General features: G+C 55.4%; 1 long non-coding RNA gene across 1 annotated transcript in view; it reads right to left on the minus strand.

The window, feature by feature from the left end:
* Positions 1-2131, minus strand: part of LOC119470190 — an 8508-nt gene extending 6377 nt beyond the window's left edge. Inside the window, exon 1 of the long non-coding RNA XR_005199067.1 lies at positions 1944-2131. This is a non-coding gene — a long non-coding RNA (uncharacterized LOC119470190). The remainder of the gene's footprint in view (positions 1-1943) is intronic.
* Between the last annotated feature and the right edge of the window lie 5924 nt (positions 2132-8055).

Raw genomic sequence — 8055 nt, forward strand, 5'->3', positions numbered from 1 at the left:
GATGGTCTCGATCTCTTGACCTCGTGATCCACCCGCCTCGGCCTCCCAAAGTGCTGGGATTACAGGCTTGAGCCACCACGCCCGGCCCTTGTTCTTTTTTTTAGGCAGAGTCTTGCTTTGTCACCAGGCTGGAGTACAGTGGCGCAATCTTGGCTCACTGCAGCCTGTTGAAAGCAGGGTCTACACCTTTTCATCTTTGAATCTCCTGTACAAAGCCTAGGGCTTGGCATATAATAGGCACTCAATAAACTTTTATTTTTTTTTTTTGGAGACGGAGTCTTGCTTTGTCGCCCAGGCTGGAGTGCAATGGTGTGATCTCGGCTCACTGCAGCCTCCGTCTCCTGGGTTCAAGAGATTTCCCTGCCTCAGCCTCCTGAGTAGCTGGGAGTACAGGCACATGCCACCATGCCCCACTAATTTGTTGTATTTTAGTAGAGATGGGATTTCACCATGGCCAGGATGACCTTGATCCACTCTGCCAGACGCCAGGCCTGTCTTGGTCTATAGTTTTCTCCCAAGGCAGGAGCGGATGCTACCACCACTCCTGCCTCGGTGCCCCTTATTTTCCTATGTATTAAACACAAATTCCTGGGGGTCAGTTCCAGCCTCTTTTGCCTAAGATGATTTTTCCTATAATGTTCCCCTAGATTTAATACAGGCCTCCAGGTAACTGACATTTTCATCTGACCTCTTGATGGGGATACCTGGTACTTATTGTAGGGCTGGCAGTCTCAAGATGCCACCATTCCCAAGGAGAGGGCAAGGACACCTCCTGGGAAGCTCCCAGGGAAGGGTACAGGCTCACAGGGCCTTGCTGAGAAAGTCCTTCCAGGACTAAGTGGAAATTCAGCCAGGAGGATCTACTACCCAACTGTCCACTCAGAATCTGCCATCTGGGTGGTGTTTTCACCCTTAAAGTGTCCCGGCCCCAAAGGGACACAACTGCGAAAAGAATCCATAGGATGGGGGAAGGGGCCTCTGTGGGGAAGTGGAAAGGGTTTGAGCTCTGAGTTCTGATCCTGGCTTTGCGAGGCCTATCCTTGGGATTTGGTCACCCCCTTCTTGCCTGAGGTTTGGCTGGTTGACCCGGTGACTGGATCGTGTTGAAGGTTCCTTTGCTGCTGTAATGTTCCGAGTGTCTAGAGTTTCATTCCAGTGGTCCCCTGAGGGTGAGGTTCCTAACAGAGCACCCCCCACCCGCCCCGGGACTCGTGGGCTGCCCGAGGAAGCCCCAAGCCTGGGTCCAGGTCTCTGTGCACCTGAGGCCCCAGCTCGTTCCCACACCAGGGCAAAAGGTGGCAGTCCCAGGCACTACCCTGATGTAGCCTGTTTGAGGCTGGGGCCTGACAGGGGCTGCACGTGGGACAGGGAACAGTCCCCAGTTCCAGGAAAGAGCACGAGCGAGTGTGTCTGAGTGTGTGTAAGAGTGCGGTGTTTATTTATTCTGGGAGCGGTTGCTAAGTCAGATGTGTTTGCCAGGAGAGGGCTGCCTGAGTGCTGTGTTTGTTTACTCAGCACAGTGCAAGGAAGGGTGAGCAGAGACACAAGTGCAGGCTACAGCCATCTGGGGGGCCACAGAGCCTGAGATGAGAATTAGGGGCCATTTGGTGTGGTCCCGTTCTGTGGGTGCTGCTGGTTGTGGAGAGCTGCCTTCCAGGACACAGGCCCTGCCTTGTCTGATGTGCGGCTCTGTCACTGATCCAGCCCGCAAGCCGGGTGGAACTGCTAATTACTCCCCAGGCCAGTGGGCCCTCTTTCCCTTCATGGGGTTGGGGAGGGTTCCTGGCTACGGAGTCTCGAGGGTCCCTGAGAGAAGGTGTATAAGAAGGCGGGGCAGTGGTATGAGGAGGAGACAGTGGGTTCTTAGGCCCATTCCTACCCTGCCCAAGAGCATGTCCACCCTTAGTTAGGCTTGGCCTTTCCAATGGGTGATCACATCTTACCAAGACTGAAGCCCGCTCCCTCCTGCTCTCCTGTCCTCAGTCTTCCAAGTTACTGATTGGTTCTATATTTCCTGTCTTCAGGAGAGAGAGCGAGAGGAAGAAGGCAAACCAACAAGAGACCCCCCTGACTCCCTGTCCACCCTCAGCCACAGGACAGGGGTGGGGACTGGCCGAATTCCAGGGTCTGGACTTCCCAGCTGGGTGGCCAAGGACTCCCTCTTCCTGCCCTAAGGCCCCAGAACCGCGCCTGTAAGTCTCTGAGAGAGACCTGGCTCCCCTGACACAGGCTGGCTGGCAGCCAGGGGTGGTGTTCTGGCTCCTGTACCAGCCAGATGGGGTGGCAGGAAGGCCCTGTTAATCCCCAGGGAGAAAGCTCTTTGGCAAACAGAAAAAAGTGGCTGCCGGCACCACGTCTCCACCCTGGGGCCATGAAACACCACACCCCAAAGTCTTCTGGGCGGAGTTTGTGCCTCCGTATTCTGCACACACTTTCCATGGCGCTTGGGCTGGGGTCCTAGCTGGGCCTATGGAATAGGGAAGGAAGACCGGGTTCCCCCTTCTCAGGTTAAGCCTCTTCTGTAATGGACAGTTTGCCTCTGCATCTCTCAAACACCTTGGGGAATTATGAAGATGGCGCAGGCAGGCACTAGGCTCCAGCCTTTTGCAGCTCTTATTAGCTCTTGAACGTTCCTGAGAGTGTTTGGAGAAGCAACCGGGATTGCCTGGGTCCTCCTTCTACCCCCACTCCACCGCCCACCTCTGCCCTCATCCCCCCACCACACACCCAGCCTTCTGCCACTGAGGCTGCCTCTTCTGCTGGTGCCATGTAGAGCCAGATGAAGAGCTGGAAAAATCATGTCAGGGCCAAAGAGAATCAATGTGGCCAAATAAGGCGGAGAGAGTGAAACCAGATATAGAGAAGGGTAGCCAGCTGGGGAGGCAGTGGGTGGTGTTCTGCCCAGCAGGCCTCCTGCTGTCCTCCTGGGGAACCAGGGATGGTGGGGGTCCTAGCCCAGCCTCGGTCTGCCTTTTCCTTTCCCCGGCATGCCCAGCTGGTGTGCCACCTGCGAGGGGCCAGCAACTCCTTGCTCCTCCAGTGGTCCTGCCCTGGTCCTTCCTGGGTCCGCGGAACAGAATTCTCCGAGCCAATCCCTCCCCACACTTGGCAGTTACTGGGTAAGCTGGGCACCAGGGACTGAGGCATTTCTTGCTTTCCCTACCAGTCTCCGTCTCACCTCCATCCACATTCCTTGCAACATGGTACCAAACTAAGGCTTTGGACCTGGGATGAGTGGAGTGAATTTCACTCTTCCCAACAGCAAAAATGGAAGCAAATCTGGTTTCATCTCAGTTTGCGTAATCCCTAGATTCCCAAGGGAGCTGGTGCCATCAACCTCACTTGGGCCTAGAGGGCCATTTAAGGGTTGCTTCCGGGCGTGGCTCATGCTCCTGATTGGTTAAGGCTGGGATTGTGGTCACCAAAGAGGGTCAGGAGCAAGGGTCAGTGGGTAGAACGACGCCCTTTGTTCTCCTAGGCCACGAATTGGTTCTGGCATTCCCAAGGGGAATGCTCCAAGCCAAGTAAGGTCCACTGTGTCCAGGTGGACCATTCCCAAACCCATTTCTATCATGGATCATTTTCCAGAAACTTTCCAACATGGGAAATCACAACTGAAGCTGGTTGTTTAGATCGGAAAATCTGGGTCTAGTGTCATTGGAAAAACCAGTGTCTCCTCATATGAACCTTTGCCTGCAGCCTCTCCCTGGCCCCTTAGCCTTCCTGCTGCTCTCTGCCTGAGTCACAACAGCAATCAACAGCTTGGACACAGAGCTTTACAATGTGCCAAGTGCTCCTACGTGCCCTGTGGCATTTACTCCGCCTGGCAGCCTGGAGAGATAAGTTAGTGTTGGCTCCACCCAGCAGAGGCGAGGATGGAAGCCCTGGGAAGTCATGAGCCTGATCAAGGTTGTACAGGCAGTAGGTAGCAGGACTTAAAATCTTGTTTGTGCCCTTTCCATGGAATCTTTTCTGCCAGCGACCCAAAGAGTGCAGGGGGAATCCAAACAGTCTGGTGGGCACCGACTGTCTTGGCTGGCTTCCAGCTGGGCCTTTTGTGGTGATTTTGGCACCCCCCCAACCCTCTGCCAATCTTTAGGAGCTGAGAGATGGGGGGTGCTTCCTAGGAAGCTCTGCTCTTTTCTGAGATGCTCCCTTTCTTCCTTCCACTCCCCCAGGTGTGGGAGTCACCTTTCTGTGTGAATACCAGGCCAAAACTTGCCCTTTTTTTCCTTTTCTCAGAGTCACCTGCCCCAAAGTGCCCCTGTTCCTCCCTCCCTTTTCTGCTTCTTCCCTCTGGATACCTTGCCCTTCATTCAGAGCGGAGGCAGGGTCGCTCGCCCTGGGGAGGTGCCCGCACTGCCAGGGCGTCCAGCTCACATGTGGTCTCATGGGCTCTCACGTTAGCTTTGGCTTCTTGATGTATCTTGAACTCCCTTGGGATGCTTTGTGGGCTCCTGAAGAACCTTCCAGGACCTCTCCTCTGTCCTCAGACCCTGCCATGTGACCTCAAACCGGAATTCAGACACTTCCTGGCCTTTGTGTTCCAGGGTGAAAGGATATGGGTACCCAAATCCAGACTCAGAGAGGCAAATGCACCTGTGTTTTCATGAGCAGAATTCTGCTCAGGTCCATCCGTTTCCCTAGGGCAGCAATGCTTTTCACCCGATGACCCGAGAACCCCCAGCCTCTGCCTCCTGGGGAAGGTGATTGTGCAAAAGCCAGTTTTATCCTAAGCAATGCATCGAGTCCATTAGAGGGGGTGGGGCCGTGGAAGGTTTTATCCAAAACACATGGTATTGCCACTATTCTAGTTATCTTGGATATTTCCTGCATGTTTGTCACCATGGCAACTGACAGCATGAAGCCTGTTTGCTGGGCCCTGGGGTCCAGCACGGTGGCCATGTGGTGTCGATTTGGGCCTCTCTGTCTCCCCCAGCTCCTGTCTCTCTGTCACGCTGCTTTTGGTCTTTGTCTCTGTCTCTTCCCCACCTGTCTATGGGCCTCTCTGCTTTCTTCTTCCGGAATAGCTACCCCTGCATCCCTCGGTGACATAGGTATAGACAGTGCCCAGCGGCTGCTACCCCAAGCCTTCCCTTAGCCCATATGGACAGTCCCTGACTAAGGATGTTAAAGGTGTTCCAGAATGGATGGGAAAGCCGTGTGGCAGGGGATATGCAAGAGACTGGCCTTCAGTGGAGAAAGGGCTCAGCTTGGCTCTGGGCTCATTGTTTGAAATAAGCCCATGCTCCCTACCTGCTAGGCTAGGGGCTAAAGATCCTTTGAGAAGGGGAGTTTGGGAGACACCAGTGAGAAGGATGTGGGCTTCTCATCCTGATGTTTCCTGTGTGTGCGAGCGTGGGGTCTGCACCACTCAGAGCCTCCTTCCCTAGACTTTTGGAGAAGACACGGGGAGAATGGCAGGGAGGGGACTCATATTCACAGGAGAGAAACCAAGGAGAGAGAGGCTTGGCAGCCGAGGGGCACTGAGGTCTCTCGGCACTCTGGGCTGCCTGGGGACCTCGAATCCCCAGTCCTTTCTCCCAGGTTTCTGGGGTGTGACAAGGACAGGATGTGGCAAAGACGTGGGCGACAGCAGTGTCCCTCCGTGGGGACACCAGGCAACAGGGAGGGTGTTGACAATAACAGCCTTCGAGGGAGCTGGGCCAGCAGCCTGGAAAAGGCACTGCAAGCAGATGGAAGGTAAGCAGGCAGCTCCACGGGAGATGAGGGCATCTCCTGGCCCCTCTCTACACCCAAAGAGCTGCCCAGCCGCTCTCTGAGTTTCCTGCACTCACACTGCAGAGGCCTTCCCAGACCACCTTCCCAACCTCCACGTTTGTTGTGGGCTGTTTCTTATCATGCCCATCCCTGGTCCCCATGCCAGGTAGACCTGGAAATTGTCATGGAGCCAGAGCCCCAGGCAGGGCAGGCCCCCACTGTGGAACTGCTTGGAAGCGAGAGGAGGGGCTAGAGAAGTGGAAAAGGGCCCAGAACCTGCCCTCACCACAGCTCCTGCAGGCTCATCTCCAAGGCACAAGGGCGTCTGGAGTGAGACGGGAGAGCTGGGGCAAGGCAGCCATCACGCTGGGCCTTGAGAGCACTGGCCCCATGGCCAGCATCCCAGAGGGTGCAGCAAATCAGCCTCCTTTTGGGCCAGTGTCATTCCAAGGAAGTCCAATTCTCTGGATGGGACTGGGCATTGGGAAAAGTCAAAGGGCAGCAGCAGCGTGGCTCTGGGGCTCAGTCCTTTGCATGCAGGGGCCCTGTGGGTTCTGGGGGCCACAAGGGCCAAGGGAAGGGACTGCAAAGAATTGGGTGGTGTGGTGGGGCTCGAGCTGTATTGGAAGTGCTAGAGTCTGAATGTTGGAGTCCCACCCCAAAATTCATGTGTTGAGAAAGAATCCCCAGTGTGATGTTATTGGGAGGTGGGGCCCCTGGGGAGGCGATTAGGTCATGGAGGTAGAGCCCCCAGGAATGGGGTTAGTGCCATTATGAAAGAGGCCCAGAGAGCTGCCCTGCTTCCCTCACCATGTGAGGACATAGCTAGAAGCCACCATCTGTGAAGCAGAAAATGGGCCCTCACCAGCCACTGAGTCCCCTTCACAGGAGGCTGCACAAGCCTGACTGAGCAGGGCTCCATTGGGCTGACAAGGGAAAGGGAGCTCTCCCTCCCGAAGCTCTGGAAGATAAACCCAGGCAAAGGGACAACCCAAGGCTGCTGTGTTATAGAACAGAGTCACCAAGGACCCCAGGACCCAGAGTGTGGAGGGCACAGATGCAGGAGGCAGGGAGCAAGAGCCTGAGTGTGCAGCCTAGGATGGTTCCAGAGAGGCCCGTGCATTGCACGGATAGCTGAAAGGGGCAGCAGGGGTTCTGGCCAGGCGTAAGGCAGGCCTTGCTCAGGGAGGCTGGCTTTGACCTACTTGCGCCTCTAGAGCTGGGCGTGGAGCTGTCAGTGGGCCAGACTGGAAGACACATGCCAGATCACCCCAGCCTCAGGGACAGTCCCTCTTTCCAGTGCCAAGGGCCCAGCCAGAGTCTCCAGCTTACTCAGCGTCTAGGGCAGTAGACACCAGGCCTTATGCTGCTCTGTTACCCAGAGTGAATCAATGGCCCTGTATGGGCCTCTGTTTTCTGTTTGACTAACGAGGCTGGGGCGAGAAAGAAGTGACTTGCAGAGGAGGGAGTGGATGGCCCTAGAGAAGGAGGTGGGCCTCGGAGGCTGAGCAGGGCAGTGAGGTTCGAGATGGCTGCAGGGGGCTCCAGAGTCAGGCCTCCAGCTCACACCTCAGCGAGACTGAAGAATTCTTCTGGAGTGGAGAAGCCTCTGTCCCTGTCCCCATCCTCCCAGTCCTCCCCATGAAGAATACAACTCAAGACCCAGCTGTCCCCTCCCAGTGACTCAGGCTTTGGCTTCCCTGCTGCCCACACCCCAGAGCTGTCCAGTGCCCCATAACAGGAAGGGCTGTGTTGTGGGAGAGGAGGAGGGGAAGGCTGCCCCGTCGACGGCCTCCATGTCCCAGGAGCCATCTAGGTGGAGGAGTCCTTTGCACCCTCCTGGCTGTGCCACCCTGTGCCACCTAGGGAATGTGGGTTTGGGCTGTGGTGGGGATCTGTCCTCATCCCTCTGCACAGAGTATGGAAGGCCACTTGTTTCTCATTAGCAAACTGCAGGACGTCACCACCATAAGGTGGATGTGTATTTTTGTCCTCTTTGCTGGAACAGTGGGTCGGTAGTAGTGGGGTGTGTGGGCTGAGCCAGGGACAGGGCAGAGGAGGTCAGAAGAGCTGACCAGGACCTTGTGGGACCTGGGGCAGGGGATGTGGTTATATGGGGCAAAGCCATTTGGAGGCCACAAGACACCACCGCCCTTGCTAGAGCCAAGGGCAGCTATGCTAAGATTTGGAGAAGAGGGAAAAGCAGAACCAATGACATCGTGGTTATGATTATTGGCAAAAATTGTGGGTATTAGTAATCATAACTAGCATTCATTTATTGAGGACCAGCCTGTACTAGGTGGTCACATATATTATTTCTTTTTTTTTTTTTTT

This window comes from Cebus imitator, unplaced genomic scaffold, assembly GCF_001604975.1.
Source record: "Cebus imitator isolate Cc_AM_T3 unplaced genomic scaffold, Cebus_imitator-1.0 Scaffold0, whole genome shotgun sequence".
NCBI lineage: Eukaryota > Metazoa > Chordata > Mammalia > Primates > Cebidae > Cebus > Cebus imitator.